At 46.8% G+C, this 19,619-nt stretch overlaps 1 protein-coding gene across 1 annotated transcript in view; it reads right to left on the bottom strand.

Moving 5' to 3' along the window:
• Positions 1-19,619, bottom strand: part of Ptpn5 (protein tyrosine phosphatase non-receptor type 5) — a 56,719-nt gene that overhangs the window by 32,970 nt on the left and 4,130 nt on the right. The window lies entirely within an intron of this gene.

Raw genomic sequence — 19,619 nt, 5'->3', positions numbered from 1 at the left:
TCATTAGGGGGACTGGAGGAAAAGACCAACCTATCAAAAGTGTCAGAGGTGGGAGCAGAATTTTGCAGGTGTCTCCCATGTAGGATCATCATCATCATCATCATCATCATCATCACCATCACCATCACCATCCTCCCTACCATGGAGAGATTATTTTACAAACCATTTTACAAACTTTATCACATGGAGTCCTTACCATGACTCCATGAATCAGGAATCATTAAACAAGTTCAGAGGTTAAGCAACTTGCCTGGGATCACAGAACTCATTAGAGTAGAGAAGGGTTTGAAATCACGGATTCCAAGCTTATGTTCTTATTGCTGTGTGGTTCTGCTTCCCAAATCCTGTGGTTTTGAACTAGAGGTGAGCAAGAAGAGGGTCTGGTAACACACAGTCCTGTGTCCAGCTCCTCAAGATGTGCAAGAGCCCTAGGCCTCGGGCAATGGAAAGTGGGAGGCAGAGTTCTCCAGAAAGAGCTAGAAACAGGAGTGATGTATGTATTTTTCATCTTCTAAATGTTCTCTTTCTGAAATCAGAAAATGCTCTTTCTAGCTCGTCAAGGTACCTTATAGGATTGTCCTAGTCTAACTTTCCTCCTTTACCCAGGAAGCTGGAGAAAGATGCTGCAGATAAGTTAGACCCAAGCAGGGGATTCAGAGCTGACATACCTGGAAGGGCACCCACGGGGATCCAAGGGTCCCCTACTCTTGCAACAGCCTGAAATGCAGGGGAGAACTCCAATGGTCCTATCTGCCCTTCAGGTCTCTGGTCCGTGGCAGGTATGGGTTGATCGAGGTTGGACACACAAACCACGGTGAGTTCACCAGAACCTATCTCTTGCACAACTGAACTGTATTCTGGAGGCCTGGAGCCTGCAGCTGCTGGTGCTGAATCATGGTAGGGGTGATCCCTTGTAGAAAAGGGCTGTAAACATTTGCTAACAAGGGCCCCAGAGCTGCTTCCTGTGCTAAGTCTTGATCGAACAACACAGTCATCAAGACCATGAGATGCCCCAGCATCCTTCCAATAAGCCATCACCTTCTGGGTAAGACAGGGATTTGTTTTCTGAAATTGACAACTAAAAAAAATCTTGAATGCAGACACACTAGCTCATTGCTCCTAAGAAGCCCAGGAAGTCAACTGTCTCCCTGCCCACCTGACAGGCAATCCTGCCTCTCACTGGTCCTGGGGACTGTTTCAGGCCCAACTGCAGATTTTAAATAATTAAGGGCAAACATGTCAGGTTAAGGGTGTCTCTTCACATTTTGATATTTTCTTCTCTCAACCAGCATTATGCTGTTTATTTTTTTCCCTCACTCCAGTTGGCAGAGCCTCTGGATCCCAGGGCCCAGTGTTCCTGTAGAGAAAGGCTAATGCTTAATGTAGAGGCTCTCTTTCTGGATGCTGGTCTCCAGCATCTACTGAGGTTGGCCTCCAAAACCTTCTCCACATGGCTTCAATGCACATGGCCTATGGAGGTTGCCCATTTCACACCCTGCACAACTGAATGGGGCGGGCTTGAGTTAGAATCAGTTCCCCCAAACTGAAATTTGTCACATAACCTTCCTTGAAAAATAATATGTTCATGGCATCCTCTTGCACTTAGAACAAGATAAACAACCTTTGGCCCAGTTCACTAGCTCTTGTGTGATCTGGCCTCCAACTCTTTTTTGGGGTGTGTGTGTGTGCCAAGGATTGAACTCAAGGGCACTCAACCACTGAGTCACATCCCCAGCCCTATTTTGTATTTTATTTAGAGATAGGGTCTCAATGAGTTGCTTAGCACCTTGCTTTTGCTGAGGCTGGCTTTGAACTCATGACCCTCCTGCCTCAGCCTCCTGAGCCGCTGGGATTACAGACATGCACCACTGTGCCCAGTTTATCCTCCAACTTTATTGTATGTTGTTCTGCCCCCGCCCCCAACATCTATACTGCAGCCACCAGGACAGTGTTCTGCCTTCACAGTTTATTGCACATGCTTTTCTCTGCCTGAAGAGCTCCTCCAGCTCTCCTTCCCAGTATTTTTTACTTATAGTACTTGACACAATTGGGAATTCATTTACTTTATGCCATTATTTGATTGACACTAGTCTCAGTCATTAGACTGTGAGCTACCTGGTCAGGGACTGCCATTGTGGTTTATTTACCTTTGTATCTTCGAAGCCAAGCACAGTGCCTGGCTCATAGTAGGACATTCAAGTTTCCCCTGACATTCTGAAGAAACCTCAGGATCCTCAAAATAGCCATTGTCTGAGCTACTCTGCAGGCACACCCTTGTTAAGCCACTTGGAACCCTCCCCCACAGCTGCTGTCCAGTTCAGTTAGGGAAGCACAGTCTGGAATGGTTCTCACTTCACAGAGGAGGAAACTGAGGCAGAGAACAGAGGTCTAACTTGTACCAAGTTATGAACTGAGGTGGTGGCCGTGGGGATTGGGCTGGAGAACTCCTACCTGCAACTTGCCAATCCTGAGCTTGTTTTCTTTACCCCTAGGAGCACCCTAGCTGGAGCGTGGCCCATGAGGGCTGACCCATCATGAGAGGTAGAAAGTCACCAGGGCATCCTCTGGAAGGGGACTCAGGTGTGACTCACACCTGCTTTCACACCTTAAGCCTACCAGGCCCCCAGCCGCATTCAGAATAGTTCAGTGCTGCCTGTTTGCAGCGGACTCTATAAATAAGCTTCCTAGAAAATGACTAATTTCATAATCAGAAAAGCAGAAAGAGTAGCACTTCCCAACTGCAGGGGAAAAATGGAACAAGAGCCTGCTGCTCTGTCTGCTCTGTGGTCGAACATTCCAGGAACCCCCCAGGGCAAAGCTGCACGTCTGGCCTGTTTAGGGGAAGGGTTAGCAAGATTTCAAAAAAGAGATGGCCCATGTAAGCTGGATGGAGAAGCCCAGTCTCTGGGCACTGCCCTCCTCCCTGCCCACCAGGAGCAGAAATAGCTGCTTATAATGGATTGCTATAGGCTCTTTCTCTCTCCTCATCCATTTCTATCGGCCAGGTGACAGGAGCAGAAAACTGTCCTGTATCAACAGGCAGCAACTTGCTGGGCTGGCTCCCCGCTGATGCTTTTAGAACCAGAGAACCCCAGAGATGGAGGTGCTCATTTGACAAGCATCTGCTGAACACCTCCTGCAGTCAGGGTCCAGAGCTGTTCTAGGACTACAATATTGAACAAGCCATGCCACCGCTTACCAGCTCATCTTTTCAAGGAGAGAGATAAGCAAACATGACTGCACCGTGAGGCCTGCTTTAGTTGATTTAGTACACACTAAAGGCTCAGGTGGGTTTGTGATGAGGGAGCAGGGACAGAGGAAGTCTTCTCCAAGGGCCAGAAAGGAGTTGATTCTTCAAGGATGTTTTTAGGTGAACGATGGGCTGGGAGGGAAAAGACTTTTGGAACAGTGCAAATAGTGAATATGGTTTGGAGGCCCAAGATTCATGGAAACTTTGGCACTAATGGGAAGTCAGCTGATCGGTGGGATGCAGAATCAGCAGGGGCCCAGGCCTCAGTAGAGGCACACGAGCAAGAAACAGGCTAGGTATGAGGAACCCCGGGAGGGCAACCCTCTTCCACTTGACTGTGAGGCTTCCCGGCACTGAGAGGGGGCAGAGGCTCACTGTGCCTGCACTGGGGTGCCGAGGTCTGTGACAGGAAGTTAGCATATGTTTGAAGAATGGATGTTAGACTCAGCTGGTGGCATCTTATCTGATCGCAAACTACCCTAATTTTAATGGTGATAAAAATCACAAAATATTCACCATTTAAAGAAATGTAGTTAATGGTAGCGTTTACTACATTTATAATGTTGTTGCAACTACCATCATTATCTAGTTCCAGAATATTTTTATCAACCCCAAAGGGAACCCCATGTACTCATTAAGGAGTCATTTCCTATTTTCCCTTCCCCCAGCCCCTCGAAGCCACTAATTTGCTTCCTATTACTTGCCTATCCATGATATTTCATATAAATGGAAGTATTTTGTTTGTTTTCTTTAATTTGGCGGAATGGTTTCTAGGTTCATACAAGTTAGTAGTACGTGTCAGTAGTTCATTCCTTCTTGTGGCTGGATAATTTTCCGCTGTCCATTTGTTCATTTATCAGCTGATGGACATGCAGGCTGTTTTAGCTCTGGGCTATTGTGAATAGTGCTGCTATGAACCAAACTACACTTTCCCATTGTATTTCCAACAGGCTTAAGACTTTGGGCAATCCTTTCCCTGCCTTGGCCCTGAGTTCTCATCTATAAAATAAGGTGGTCAGACACTAAGCCCCTTGCAACTTGATTGCCAGCACCTTCATCTGTTCCTTTTTATCTGGAGGGAATGTTACCTTATGGCTGTTCCACCAGTGCTGGGAGCTGGAGACCAGACGGGGCCACGCAACCCACCTTTCAGGAGGTTGTGGCTGCTGGGGGAGACACAAGAGCTGCTTTGGGCTGAAGTGTCTAGCACAGGCTGGACTTGGAAGGACTTGGGTACCTCCTCTGCCTGGGGGGTAGAATAGGGGTCAGTGAGTGCTGTTAGGAGGCTCCCTGGAGTGGAAGCACTGTCCAGCCCGAATCTGCTTCTAGCATGGGTGACAAGTGAGGAGGAGCTAGGATACTGAAGTCAGGATTACTGGGTGTGAGGCTGAGTCAACCCCGGGCAGATGATGTCTCTGCCTTGGACTCCAGACCCCTCTGAACACCAGTGCATGGAGTGCTTACCAATCTCCTAAAGCTCCAAGTCCTCCAGACCTCTCTATTTGATGAATTGAGCCTTTCCAGTCTCACTTCCAGGCCTTGGTTCATGCAGTTCCTCTGTGTACAATATCCTATTCATTCTCCTTGCCAAATCCTGCTTGTTCCCTAAAGCTCTTCTCAGGCATTTCCTCTTCCATGGAGCATTCTCTGATCTCTCAGAACAACCAAGCTCTCCTGCCTCTGGGCTCCCCACACACCTGGCTGACACTTCTGTTGTCTCTTACTTTGTTCTGCTTCTATAATTAGCTGTTTATGCACCTGCCTCCCCCACTGGCTTTCCATGACTCCGGAGAATCCTCATCCCCTCCACCACCACTGCATCTCAGGCATTCAACACAGGTCCTGAGTCTATTAATGGACATGATAAAGGTCAAATGCAGGCCAGTGGCAGGGTCTCAGGGTTGGGTGCTTTGGGGTCTCTGGGAGGGCAGACTCTAGCTAAGAGTTTTCCAAGCAAAAGAATATGGCCAGATCATGGCCAGGAAAAGCCCATAATGCCATCCAGAATGTTCAGCATGAAGGAGCAGAGGCCATGCTGGTTTAATGGAGAGGAAATGATCAGGCTGACCACCTCATGCAAGTGAGTAACAAGTCATGCAGGTGGAGGAGGCTTGGCCTCCTCAGTGGGTGGGCTGTGGGGTACCACACACACTCACCTAGCTCCCTCAAACTTCATTCCCAAGATGTCCAGATGGGGAAAGGTGCCATCTGAGGCCAGGGCAGGAAGTTTCTCAGCAAAAAGCAAACTGGAGATGTGAATGGAGGAAGAGAGGCCAACTTCAGAACATCCAGGTGGAAGAAATGACGGCCCAGAGAAATGACTTGCCTCAGGTCACACAGTATGCCAACAATTATTTTCAGGTAGTTCACAAAATTCTGAGATTTACCTCTCTCCTGTCCGGTACACTGCTTTCCCCTCGACATAGGGAGGAACCTCTAACCAAAGTTCGGTTATCTGGTATTTCTGTGTTACATCCTCAAGCCTTCTAATAAATCTCTCTGCTGCCTAGGTTACTCAGTCAGTTTCTGTTGCTGGCAGCCAAAGAACCCAGAATGATATGTGCAGCAAACTTGGGGAACAGATAGGCTCCGAGCCCAGGACTCCCAATGCTTAGTTCACTGCTATTTCCATCCTTTCAAGCTGCCTACCCTCCTGTCCAATGTCCAGCCATCTGTCCCCATGTCTGAGCAGACTGCAAAAACTTGGAGTGTTCTGGATCCCAAACACAGGGTCTGAGTGTTCTCTGGGTGGGATGGACCCAGATGAATGAACTCCCTTCCATCCCGACTCTGGTGGTAGATTCAGGGACTGAGACCATGAAAGGGAAAATGGAAAGGCGCTGGGCTGGCTTAGCCTGCTAAGGGGCTCAGGCAACAGTTTTCTATCTTTTAAGTAAGTCTGATTCAGGGACTGACTGAATCTGATTCAGGATTCATTTGTCCAACATGTGTTTACAAATACCTACTGTGTGCAGACCTATAAATATCTCCTGGGGGATGCAGGTAAGGGCAGAGCCAGGGGGCACGTCTGATGGGAGATGCGCAGTCAACCCCGGGAGCACTGATGAGGTTCCTAACGAAGCAGAGGAGTCACAGGGTTACAAGAGGAGTGGGAGTGAGTGACTGCAGCTGGTGTGTGTGAGGCGCATGGTGTCCAAGCAGAAAGAGGGCACAAAATGGGCCTGGAGTTGAGAGAAACTGGGACACATTTGAGGAATGTCAAACTTCACTTTGACAAGGCCAGTGTGGAGAGGGAGTATGGCCAAGGACAGGACCATTTGCTGAACCGCTCATTGGTGATGCTTTCCTTCCCGCTTCCCTTTTTTCCAGAGAGTTAAGGTGGATTGTTCTCTAGTGACCTTGGGGGAGGTTTGGCTGCAGGATCAAGGCCACATTCCTTGAGGAGCTCTCCTTCATTTTTGATGTCCTGTGGGTGCTGAAGCCCCTTGAGAGGAGTCTCCTGACCAGGATGGTGAGGGTGAGGGAGTGGAGGCCATGTCTGGGTCTAGAAAGGGACAGACTAGTGGGTTCCAAGATCAGTGCCTGATGTGTGTGAGGGCCCTGGAGGGATCATCTGGGAATGGCTTTGAGGTGTGTGGAGAGGACCAGATCTTAGACTCGTGTTTCTGTGCCCTACATTGGCACACCTCACCCAGGGTAGAGGCAACAAACCCTGGAAAGTTCCTTCAGGCTGGAAGGGGAGGCATCTCAGCTCTAGTAAGTGTGTGGTTCCCTTGATGCATGGTGGTCATAGCATCAGGTAGAGTTCCCAGTAATGACTCAGATTGACTTTCCCAGCAGCCAGAGATGATGGGGAGCTCTGGGTGCAGCCTCGTTACATTTAAGGAATATGATAAGGCATTTCTTCCATACCTGACCTTGTTGATTAAGAGATCTGGGAGCTGGGAAACCAGATGCAAGGCAGGTGTGAAGATCCAGGGAAGAGAGAGGGGTGTCCTGGCCTGGGCTTGCTGAACCACCTGCTCCAATCCCTTGAGCTTTCAAATTAACTGCTTCTTCCTCATCCCCATGACCACAAAGCATAGTCCCCTGCCTGGATGACATCATCTCTTTGTACCTCTCCTCAAAATCTAGTTCAGGCTTTAAGTTCCAACTGAATCCTCAACTCCCCCAGAGAGCTTTCCCTGGGGAAGATCTTTATTCCAGTCAAGCCGTGTGGCTTTCGGAAAGTGCCTTCATCACTTTGGGCCTGAACTTTTTCTTATTTGTCAATAGAGCTGATGACATCTTCCACACAGGATTGAGGTGAGGTGTATCAGAGAATGAGAGAAATGTGGAGGTGACTGTTATGGGGCCTGGTAAACAGTGGGCGTTCAGAGCTATGCAAATGACCAACAGAGGCACAGCAGAGAAGAGGAATGAGGATGCTGGTGGGGAAAGTGAGTATGAACACGCTGCACAAACTGCAAGGAAAGGGCCAGACCTAGCTTCTAGAAAGTGTGCCAGGCTCTGAACGCTGCCTACCTGCCTTGGCAGTCTTAGGATGAGTGAGGCATCTAAGGACTATGCATAGTTCTTGGGGACAACAGGAAGGAGTTTTCAAGCCTGCAGATGCCTGTGGTTTGGTCCAAAGATCTGGCATGAACTGAATTTACTGCTGCCCCTGTGCTTTGAGGAGGGGGCTGCCGAGAGGCATGACATGTCCCCATCCTGCAAAACCCTTACATTGGGTGTGATGGGAACAGCAGAGACACACAAAGCTTCTCTGCTGGTCTTGGTCAACATACTAGGATCTGAGCAGCAGGGGCCAGCTGTGTGGGCAGCATCCAGAGAGGTCAGGGAGCTCCAGGCTGAGGACAAAGCATTTTTCCTGACCCCATCTTTGGGTGGAGGGGCAAGAACCTCACTGTGGTCCAGCTCAGGCTCTGTGGATCTTCCCAGTCTCTTCCTGAGGCCACTTCTACTTGCTTTCAAAACCCACATTCCTTTTCTCTCGTGCTTGCTTGATGAGGATGGAAAGGAATTCGAGAAGGAAGAAAGAACAGAGTCAATCTCTGGGTCACTTGTTCAGGAACATTTTCCACAGCCCCCTGCCTGATAATAAGGGTGACAATGACAAAAGTATCAACAACAGAAAGAGCATCTGCCTCTGTGGAACTCTTACCATGCAATGCTGCCACAGAGCGCCTTGCGCGTGTGATATTTGGTCCTTGCGACAACCCTAGGAGAAACATACTATTGTTACCTGCATTTTTTTAGGGGGCAAAATGGAGATTCAGAGAAGTGAAGGGACCTGCCCAATGCCACTCAGTTAGTCATTACAGGTCTGCCCACTACTGCCCATATTCCAAACCCCTCTTTTCTTCCACTTTCTAGCCTTTAGTGAAAATAGGAAGAGTGCCCAGTACAGCAGTTGCTATATGTTCTTTTAGAATACCCTCAACTTCAATCCACTGAGCAGCATGTGATGGTGCCCATATGAAGAAACCAAGGTCTGCTGGGCTGACAGTGGGTAAGCTAGTGAAGGAGTCATAGGGAGACTCTGGTGCTTCCTGGGGGTGGGGAGTGGGGGTTGCCCAAGGGTCCTGAAGGTGCTCCCCGCTATGCCTTCCTAGGAGCCAAATGACTGCAAGCCCAGCCTTGGACATGACTGTAATTTTTCCCACTGAAGTAGTATCTCCAGGAACTGCCCTTGGGAGGCTGGCATGGTGGGAAGTGTGGGATGGTGGCAGCTGTGTTCCATCAAAGGAGGGACAAATACATTCATTGGCCAAGGACTCACCAGCCCTGGGCTCTAGTCATGAGCTGGCTGTACTGTGTTACTATGGGCCAGTCATTTCCCCTAACCTGAATCTCAGTAGCCCCAAACAGAAATCGAAGGGGTTGAGTGAATGACTTTAGCGGGCCTTTCCCTACACGACAGTCTTCAGCTCAGGGAGGCAGAAGATGGAGAGGCAGTGCACCAGCAGAGGGCGCTCACAGCAGCAGGGAAACAAGGCCTTGGTCCATGAAGCCTAGGGAGAGGCTGCCCCAGCACCAAGCAGAGGGGAAGTTCCGCCCTGGCCACCTGTTGATGGAGGGTGTGTTCCTCCGAGATGATCTAGTGCTGCAGATGGACCTGATTATAAACTACGTGGTTCAGGACCCGAAAGGAAGATCGAAGAGTAGGACTTAGGGTTCAAAGTTCATTTAATCTAACCCACAGCTCCCAAGACTGCTCCCTCTCTTTACACCCCCCCACCCCAGGTATACAGTTTAATTTACAAGGAGAACACAGACAGTCACAAATGTGAAAGTGTGATCACACCTCTCATAGGGGTGTTCTGGTATTTCCTTTTAGCGAGACACTGGCTCCTGTCTATAATGTCTTGGCATGTACTTCCTCTCCCTGAAGAACGCCATCCCCCCCCACCCGCATTTCCTTTCTCTACATGAAAAACTCTCCTTTGCCCTTTAAGACCCTGCTCAAATGTCACCTGCTGCAGAACCCTCCCTGACTCCCTCACAAGAGCTGGTTGCTCCCTTTTCTGTTCTCACCTCTCTGAATGGGGATTGTCTGCTGATGCCTGTGTCCCTGCTCACGAAGGGTCTGTACCCAAGCCTGTGGTTTGTAATCACTGTGGCTTCCCAAAGTGAGGGCTCACTGTGAGCTGCATGCTACACCAAGCACTGAACTGGCATGATGTCACTGTTTCCCACTATAACCCTATGTAAACAGTCATCCTCCTCCTTCCACACGTGTGGAGCTGAGGCCAGGAGAGACTGAGTCATTTGTTCAAGGTCACACACTTGACACATTTGAGAGGACCAGACTTCAAACTCAGTTTGCTGCAGCTCCAGGTCCAGGCTTTGTTTAAACCTCTAGGTTTACAGCCTCTTGATGGGGACCTTCCGGTTTCCCATGCCTACTCTCTATCTGGCACCAGGAAAATGTTCAGTTATTATTTTCAAAAAGGTAAATGAAAGTGAATAGGGTTTGAGCATTTACAGATGGCTCATTCAAAACACCACAGAAGTGGTGGGTTATGGCAGTGAACTGCTCAAGTATGAATCATGACTCCCCTATTGGATGGCTGATCTTGGGTGAGATATTTGACTTCCTTGTGCCTCAGTTTCTTCATCTGTGAAATGGGGATAACAGTATACGCCCTTCAGGGGTTGTTTGAAGATTAAATGAATTTTGATTTTCACACAGCTTTTACATGCAATATATGTAAAATGCTTAAAACAGGGCCCAGTATATTCCAAAGAATGTTAGTTATCAATTGGCATTTGCCAATAACTATGGTTTTAGTGCTTTCTCATGGCTGATTTTGATCTATGAATGTGAGAGGTTATGTTGCCAGTTTTGGGTGAGGGCAAGAATTTTGATCAATCTCTCCATGCCTCAGTTTCCTCATCTGTAAAATAGCCCAGTACTAATAAATAACTCAATAAAACCCTAGTGAGTAAGCCTAATTCAGAAGAGCACACAGCACATAGTACACTATGTTAAGTGTTAGCCAATAGTTGTGTCCTTAAAAGAGTTTTAATTCAGTCTCAGTGTTGCTTGTCTGACTCTGGCTCTGACCCAGACTCAGCACCTGGCCTTCTGCCTTCTGCTCTAACAGGTGGAGTCCCTGTCTACTATGATGAGGCCTTGTCTGCACTTGCAGCTCTCCCCTCCCTGCCTGAAACTAGACTTCAGACCTCACCTGTGTTGGGTGCACCCTGATTACCCTTTATTTTGCTTTTGGTCTCCACCTGCATCTGGTTTCACCCCTAGACTTCCCTGATGCCTTCCTTGGCCTGAACTACCAAGTACTGCCTGTGCCTGGCTTTGGATCTTCTGTGATGTTTCCTTCTGTCGTCGGCTCTGCACTTTATCATTTTCAAAGCTCTTTCCCAAGAGGGAAGTTTGAGGGGACATTTGAGGTCCAGGGCTAAGTCTACTCCTACCTGCAGCTAGGGAGCCCTCGCTCCTGCCATACCCACTGTGGGCTCTTGCTCCCCATCAGGACCTCTGTCCCCAGCCTCTGATGAACCCTCTTGTGGTGGTACTCGGTTCAGGCTGTGGCAGTACAGGCTGGGAAGATGCTGCCACCACAGGGTCTGATGGAATCAAACTAAGTCAGCAGCAAGGCCTGGGTTTGGAAAAACATCAGTTGAATCTGAGGCTCTTCTGCCAGGAGAAAGACTAGAGTGTGAACTAGGAAAAAAAAAATGCAGGTGGGACCAGGAGTCAAGGTTGAAAAGCGTCTGACCTTCTGAATTCAAATTTAATAAATACAAGCTGCATCCCTACTATGTGCCACATGCTTTCTAATACCTTATTTTCTTAGACCCGTGTGATAAATGAGTAAAGAAGACATTATCCAACTTCGTAGGAGCTGAAAGGCACTTAGAGGGGTTAGAATCTGATGCATGAGCAGATATGTGGTCACTCTGGTCCTGCTCAGATGGCCAACGGAGAAGACCAGATGGAGCCAGGATGGGGGATCCTCTGCCTTGTGCTGAAGACAGCTGGAAACCTGGAGCCCAGGGCAGCTGTCAACAGAGGTCCTCAGTCATGAGCTGAATCAAAATATGACAGACTGATCATCCTGAGTTTGCACACCTTCACTCAACCACTGTCCTCTGAAACAAGGATGGATTCAGAGGCAGAGGGACGTGGCTCAAATGCTGCATTCTGCTGTCTTCTCCCCAAGGGGCCCTGGGCCAGCATGTAACCTCTTGGAGCCTCAGTTTCCTCCCTGTAGGGTGAAAGCAATCAGCTGTAGGCTTGTGGTGAAGGCCAGGAAGGGAGTGATGTGTGTAGAAAGTGCTAGGCGATTCTGAGGCAGACATCCTCCTCATTATTCCTGCTGACCTGGCTCAGAGCTTCTCTTCTGGTCTCCCTCTAAGCCAACCCTGCCTGAGAGATGCTCCTGCTCTTTGTATCAGGCAGTGCCGTCAGCTATAAAGGTCTGTTTCCTATTTCCTCAGGTTCTGCCAGGTGCTCTTGGAGCTAATGAGAACAACACAGAAAGAGTAGCTGGAGGATGAGAAGGGTCTCCCGGGCAGAACTGATGACTCCCCCTCTGGAGAGCTCCGGGCTGTTTCTAGGTCCCCAGAGCCAGACCCAGAGCCCTCGGGAAGAGGGTAAAAGAAGTGGATTCCCCAAGTTCTCCTTTGATATAAAATTGGCTCACCCCCTAACCATGCTCATCTCTGCATCTCAACTTTGTCTCTGTGTTCCTCCTGCCTGGATAGGCCTCCCTGTTCCTCCCCTTGCAGCTGTGACCTCCAAGAGTCACAATAGGATAGATCATGCTTTAAGGATCTCTGTGGATTATCTCTAGATTATGTAACTACCGGGCTCAATGCAGATATCTCTTTGAAAGTCTTGGAGTTCACCTCCTCCGGGAACCTTCCTGGAGTGACTCTGATCTCTTCCCTCCCTTGGTTCCCTGAGCTGCATTACTTCGCACTCATTGATGCCAGGTCCTCAGGGGAAGGACTGGAGGTCTCTGCCTCACTGGCAGTTAAGTTCCAGGCTATATTTATCATCACTAGTCAGAGATGAGATTTTTTTGACTACCTTTCTTTTTATCAGCTTTACAGAGTGGTTTAGGATCCATTTTGCACAGTTACTTTAGCCCATTTCATCTTGTTCCAGATGTGGAACATGTCAAAAACTTAAATACAGTATATAATATATAATTATGTAGCATGTAATTACATAAAATATTAATAAAATATTAATGTCATTAATAAAAAAATATATATGTTCTAAATTATGATTTCCAATGTGTTTTTATGAACCTATGTCCATTTGGTTGAAATATTTGCAGAACTGAAAAACTGGGACTTAATGGGCTAAAAACTCTGTCTTTGAGATAATCTTAAGGCAAAACCTGCTGTAATCTTGCAGCTATCTCTTTTTTCATATTTTTATTGGTGTATTATAATTATGCATAATGGTGGGACTGGTTGTTATAACCATCTCTTTAATATCAAGCTCTGTGCTGGGCCTGTGGCAATATGTAATTGAACCCAGTTCCTGCTCTCTGCCAGCTTCCAGCACAGTGAGTAGAGCCACACGTGTTAGATGCAAACTGAGGCCGTCTTATTTGAGTGCCTCAGAGGATGTGGGAGGGACCTGAAGGACAAGCGAGAGTCACCAAATGTGGCAAGGACTTTCCAGGCAGGGCATCCTGCAGGGGCCAAGGCCTGGAGAGGTAAAAGAGCAAGATGTACTGGGAGGAGGGGCACTGGAGTTGGGCTAGAGGCTGGGTAGGAGAGGGACTCCAATCACCTGGCAGAGAGCTCTGTGCATTTGGTTAAGACACTGATCTTAACTCAAAGGCCATTTTTTTCTCAGGGGAAATAAAGTAGGTATTGCTATTCTAGTTGGCATTTAGAAATGAGTGAGAGAAAGACTGGGAGTCAGTCCTGTATGTGTGTTGTGCAACCCAATGGGCAGATCTCAAAAACTATGACACAAAAGACCACCTACTATGAGATTCCATTTATATCAAAGTGGAGAACAGACAAAATTATCCTACAATGACAGAAATGGGAGCAACTGTTGCCTCTGAACTTTGAGGGGTGATGGAAATGTTCTACATCTTGATCTTGGTGATAGTCATACAAGTTCACAGGATCGTCAAAACTCACAGAATGGACCATTTCAGATCTGTACCTCAGACTGCTTATAAAATAGATCTTAAAATCCCATGCATTTCTGCTTGTCGCTATGACTGAAGGATGCCACTGGTAGATATTCAAAGGAAGAGACTAGGGATGCTCTCAGAGCAAATGACTCTCCCACTCAAAGGCCAGTAGGATCCCAGTTGAGAAATGCCACAGCAGGCTACGGGGAGCCTTGGACAAACTGAAAAAGCAGAGAGACACTGGCTACATCTATGCTTAGGGAAGATGGGGCTTTGCGGGTGATGGGAGTCAAGAAATTCATGCTTCCAGGTTAGCGACAGGCGCAGAAGGTGGACATATGATCTTCACTGACACTCCCAGGTCTTGTACTTGGCTAAGTGCAGACCACTGACTTGATTCTCCCCTAGCTCAAGAGGGGCCCCCAAAGGTCCCTCATGATGCTCCAGATAACACAGGGTTGGAAGGGGGGCTTCTAGGGAAGAGGAAGAGGCAGTAGACATCGGAGGGAAAAAGAAAGTGCCCCACCCTGGCCTCACTATCTCCTGCATAAGCACCAATGATAAAAACGACCACCTTCCTCTGAGATGGAGACTCAGTTAGGTGGTGCTCCCTGGGAGTCTGGAATTATTGGAAACAGAACTGGCTGCTGCTGCTATAGAAACTCATTTTCTGAAGTTCTGGGCTAAAGAAGAATGCACACTGACTTAAATGAAAATGCTCACCTGACCCCTTCCTTCAGGAAAACTTCTGTGACCTCCACCTTGGGCAGGTGCCTCTTTTGTGTTCCTCTGTTTCAGCACCAGAGCAGTTACTGCCTAAGGTCTGATTTCTGGACGTTTACTTGCTGTGTGTTCTTGGCAAATTACTTAAGCTCTCTGAGCCTGCAAACTGAATATAATAAAAACCTTCTTCACTGAACTGTTACTGAAGATTAAGTAAGATAATGCAATAAGCACTCAGTAAAAGTTAGTCTTATTATTATCATAGCATGCATCAATACGGGTCACTGTTGCCAGGTTGTTTCTCTGGCAACTAGACATAATCTCAAGCGCAGTCCTCCTGGTCATGTTGATTGCTGAGGCTCCAGTGTCTACCATGAGACCCAGTGCAGTAAATACCTATATGCATGAATGAATTCCACCCACTATGATCTCCCCTGAGAGTTTTCTTTTTCTACCCACAATGCGTCTTGATCACACTAATTCTTCAGAAATGGAGGTTGGACTCATTTGTATTCTGTTCTGTCTTTCCTCCTATTACCTCCAAGGCCAAGCAGAGCTCACACAAAATATATATTTAAACTAATGACTTCTTCCCAGACTCTTCACTTTTAAGACTTCCCTCAGAGGTCTTTTTCAAGCCAGGCAAACAAAAATTTTCATTTTAAAAAAGCACCCACAGCTGGGCTCAGTGGTGCATGACCAGTGGCTCCAGAGACTGAGGCAGGAGGATCACAAGTTCAAAGTCAGCCTCAAACTTAGCAAGGCCCTAAGCAACTTAGTGTGACCCTGTCTCAAAATAAAAAATAAGGGCCTGTGAATGTAGCTCAGTTGCTAGGGTGCTAGCCTAGCATGCACAAGGCCCTGGGTTCAATCCCTGGCACCACCAAACAAACAAACAAACAAACAAATAAATAAATAAATAAAAATCAGCAAATAGATGTATTGTGTCCATATACAACTAAAAAAATAAAAAATAAATAAAAAAGGCCTGGGGATGTGGCTTAGTGGTTAAGTGTCCCTGGGTTCAATCTCTGGTACAGAAAGACAAAACCAAACCAAACCAAAACAAACAAATAAAAAAAAACCACCAAAAAACAACAAAGAAAAAAACACATAGAATTACCACATTATCATTGTTAGGCATATATCCCAAAGAACTGAAATTAGGGGCTTAACCAAAGAATTGAAATTAGGGGCTTAACCAAAGAATTGAAATTAGGGGCTTAAACAGATACTTGCAAGAGCTCCGTGACCCTGGCTTCCTTGCTCATCACGTATCTCCCTCTCCATTCCCTCGGGGCTCCAGCTCCAGCACTTTCTGTTCTCCTCCTGCCCCAGGACCCAGAGCTACATCATTCATGAAGCCAACTTGCATCTGCCCACAGCTGATGCTTTCTTTTCCTTGCATTGTTCTTTAGTCACCCTTGGCTCTGCTGTAACCCTTAGAGGATGCTCAAACAGATGCCTGAAGAGATGGAAAAGCTGAGCACTTAGACGACTTATCCAACAATAAACAAGCAGTTAATGTATGAGAAAACCATCGAGGACAGAAGATGACCACATGTGAAAGTAGAAGTTATGATAAAACATCAAGTGAAAAATGCAGACTAATACTATGTGTGGGCTGGTTTCAACTATGAGAAAACAGAGGTCTTGGGAAAAACCAGAATGGAACATGTTAAATAATGGTTAATTGCACATGTTTTCTAGTATTAGTATGGCTGTGCTATTTTCACAATGTGATTTATTTTTTAAAGGTTGGGTAGTACCCCTTGGCAGGAGATGATACACACATACTGTCAACCTTGCAACGATCTATGAGGCTGACTCCAGGTGCCCACCTGCTGCCACCACTGAAGTCTACAAATTCCTCTTGAATGGTTTCCAGAGAGAGGGCAGGTTCAGGAGGGCATTTGTGTTGACCTAAGAAAGACATGTTGAGTCTTCGTATGTCTCTCTAATAACTGCAACCACCCACCTCACCACAAAAAGGAAAGGCAATTACTGTCTTCATTTTGCTTCCAGAGTCCTTGAGAGATTGGGCTGTGATCAGCCTATCCCCTCTATTGGCCTGAATGTGCACCACGATGCCTGCTCCATCTCGTATCTGCCAACTGTGGGCTTCCTGCATCGAGCTCAAGGAGACCCCTTTCAACTCAACATGTTGCATCCCAGGTATGGAAACTAGAGTCCTTGTTGCTTCAAGGGACACAGGAAAGAGGGCGGTTTTTGTTCCAGGTTGTGCAAGCTCAGGGAAACAAACGCTTTCTTCAATCTAACATTACAGAAATTTCTGAGCTTTGCAGATATTGGTGGCCAAAATGCTCTTTCCACATTTCACTAGATGAGTTGATGTTGAAGAATGGGAAAGATCTTATTTTCCATAATACTCTAGTTTAAGGCAAGTAAGAGCTTTTTTTTTTGAAGCTCATTGTTCAAAACAAAAATTTCAGTTTTTTCCCCTTAGGATGACCTCAGTTTCCAGTTTTAGAGGTGACAGATCTATAGATCTGGATGGAATTTGAACTAGAAGGCTCAGAGAGTCTATGATTCTAAAACTGAGATCACATGGTAACTTTCCCATCATAAGGTCCAACATGATACCTGGCTCCCGCTGCTCATGGGACCATCTCATATCAACAGCAGGATCAGGTGTCTGCCTCACACTCACCAAGACCATCTGAGTGCCACCGGGTGCCTCGCTCATATACAAACACTATCTTGTTCAAAGACAATAACATGGGTCCACACAGTCCAGGCCAGAACAGCTTTGGGCTTTAGGGGTCCTAGAAACCCAAGCCCTATCTCACAGAGGTAAGAAAAACTTGAGTTTTGGAGATGGGAAGACAATTACCCCAGGTCACTTGCTCCTGGGTAAATTTAGGATTAGAACATGGACACTTATACAGACAGCCATGCTGATCCACACTGGCAGAAACACTGGTTCATAAATATTTCCTGGTGAATTGGTTACATTTTTGGTATGAGGTGCCATATAATTTGAAATGTGCACCATACTGTGTCCAGTTTAATGCTGTGTCCAGTTTAATGCAGCTGAATGCTTTACACAACTGGCTATCTTCTGGAGATCTCCCATTCCTACTTGTAGATTCATTCAAATAATTTAGGTGTTGGAAGAATTTTCACTCCTATAAATAATTTCTCTCTCCTGATTGAGACTCTGTCTTTTTGGGAATCCATCTATTGGATGATGATGATGTCTTCTCTTACAAATATGGGACTTCATGAGGGAAATGGCTGAGGGCATGAGAGTTAAGCAAGGGAAAGGTGAAATGCAGCCAGGAGGATGTGCCTTTGTGCCAGAGGGAGGAAGAAGGAAGAGCCCAAATGTTACCATTTTAATTGTTTAAAGTCATTTCAGGTATGTTTTACTATTTAGTTTTAGTCAACAGCAGTTTATAATATCAAGTTGTACTGAATAAAATATGCAGATTTGACTCAAAATTTCATACTTGAATCACAACTCAGACATTCAAGTCCTCTAAGTTTTAGCACTGTGATCAGACTACAGCCTACTATGTCCTTACCATGCCATGATACCTCTATACAGTGGGTCATATAAGTCTCACACATGAATTCATACACATAAATGCTCACTTCCAACATTTGTTCATTCAGTAACTATTTAGTGAGCCATTGAGTAGGGTCAGGGTTATTTTGCTAGGCACTAAAAACACAAGAGGAACAGAACTCAGGTTCTCTTGGACTCATTAACCCCATGCAATTTCTCATTTCTCAGGCCTTTAAGCACCTACACCATTGTCCCCACCCCTCTCTCCTACCTTCTTCTCTACTATGTTTCTCCTTTGCCTATCTCTTACAGCTACATTTGAGGTTCCTTGATAACACTGAGCTAGTCTTACCCCAGGGCCTTTGCACTTATGGTCTCCTCTTCTTAGACGTGTCTCCTCACTTCATTCAGGGCTTTGTTCAGATATTGCCCCTCAAAGGGGCAATGCTGTTTAAAGGCAAATCTCTTCCCCTCCCCTTGCCCCTAGTAACTCCTCATCTTGCTTTATTCTTCTCCAGAGCACAGCTCACCACAAGAAATATTTTATTTTGCTTAGGTTTTATTTCCTGTCTCTCCTGGTAGAGTTTAGGCAGGAAGTTCATCTTTTTCAGCAGTGAATTCCCAGAGTCTACAACAGCCTGGCACATCAGAGATGTTTACATTAATTGAAGAATGAATGGGATGAATGAGTGAACTGGCTCTTGACAATATGGATGGTGCCTGGTGAGCCAACACTGCAGGAGTACTCATCATGGTTCCCTTCTAAGCCTCCCCATTCCCCATCCTGCGGGGCTCTTTCTAGAGTGGCAACCTCAGTCATTCAACCTCAAAGCCTTGCTATCACTTATCCCTCTCTCCCTGTTTTGATGACACTGAGGCCTCTTGCATCAACTCCTCTTGCTACCCATTCTCACAACCACCCCAGTCCAGACCCTCATTATCTCTCACCTCCACTACTGTCATCTTTTCGTAACTGGGCTCCCTGCCAGCAGGCTCTCCATTTCCAACCTATTCTTCACGGGGCAGTCAGAGCGAGTTTCCTCATGGCAGGCTTGGAAATGTGTCTCCCCCAAACTAAAGACTGACCCCTTATCTTGTCACTCAGTGCCCCAGCTGCCCCTGTCTGCCTATCCAGCCTTCCTTCCCATCACTCCTCTGTTACCTGTTTTGCTCCAGTTGGAATGAACTGCTTTGCTCATGTCCTAGAAGTCCTTCCTAGTGGCCCTTCCACATCTTGAAATGCTCCTCCAGTACTCTAATGTACAAGACCTTCAGACCTTGCTCAGGTGACACCTCGCTCCTGTGAGAAGCCCTCTTGATCTTCCAGAAGGATAAAAATCTCCTCTTCTTAACTCTTTCCAGTGCGTTATTGTTTCTCTTTCAGGGGAAGTCTCCAGAAAGGACAGGCCATATGATACAGAAGAAAGAGTTCAAATTCTGGAGTCAGATCATCTGAGCTGGAGGCCTAGTTCTCTGGCTCTGACACTTTTAAGGCATGCACCCTTAGAAAAGTTAACAG

This window comes from Sciurus carolinensis, chromosome 11 (assembly GCF_902686445.1).
Source record: "Sciurus carolinensis chromosome 11, mSciCar1.2, whole genome shotgun sequence".
Taxonomy (NCBI): Eukaryota; Metazoa; Chordata; class Mammalia; order Rodentia; family Sciuridae; genus Sciurus; species Sciurus carolinensis.
This window is presented reverse-complemented; position numbering and strand designations above follow the sequence as displayed.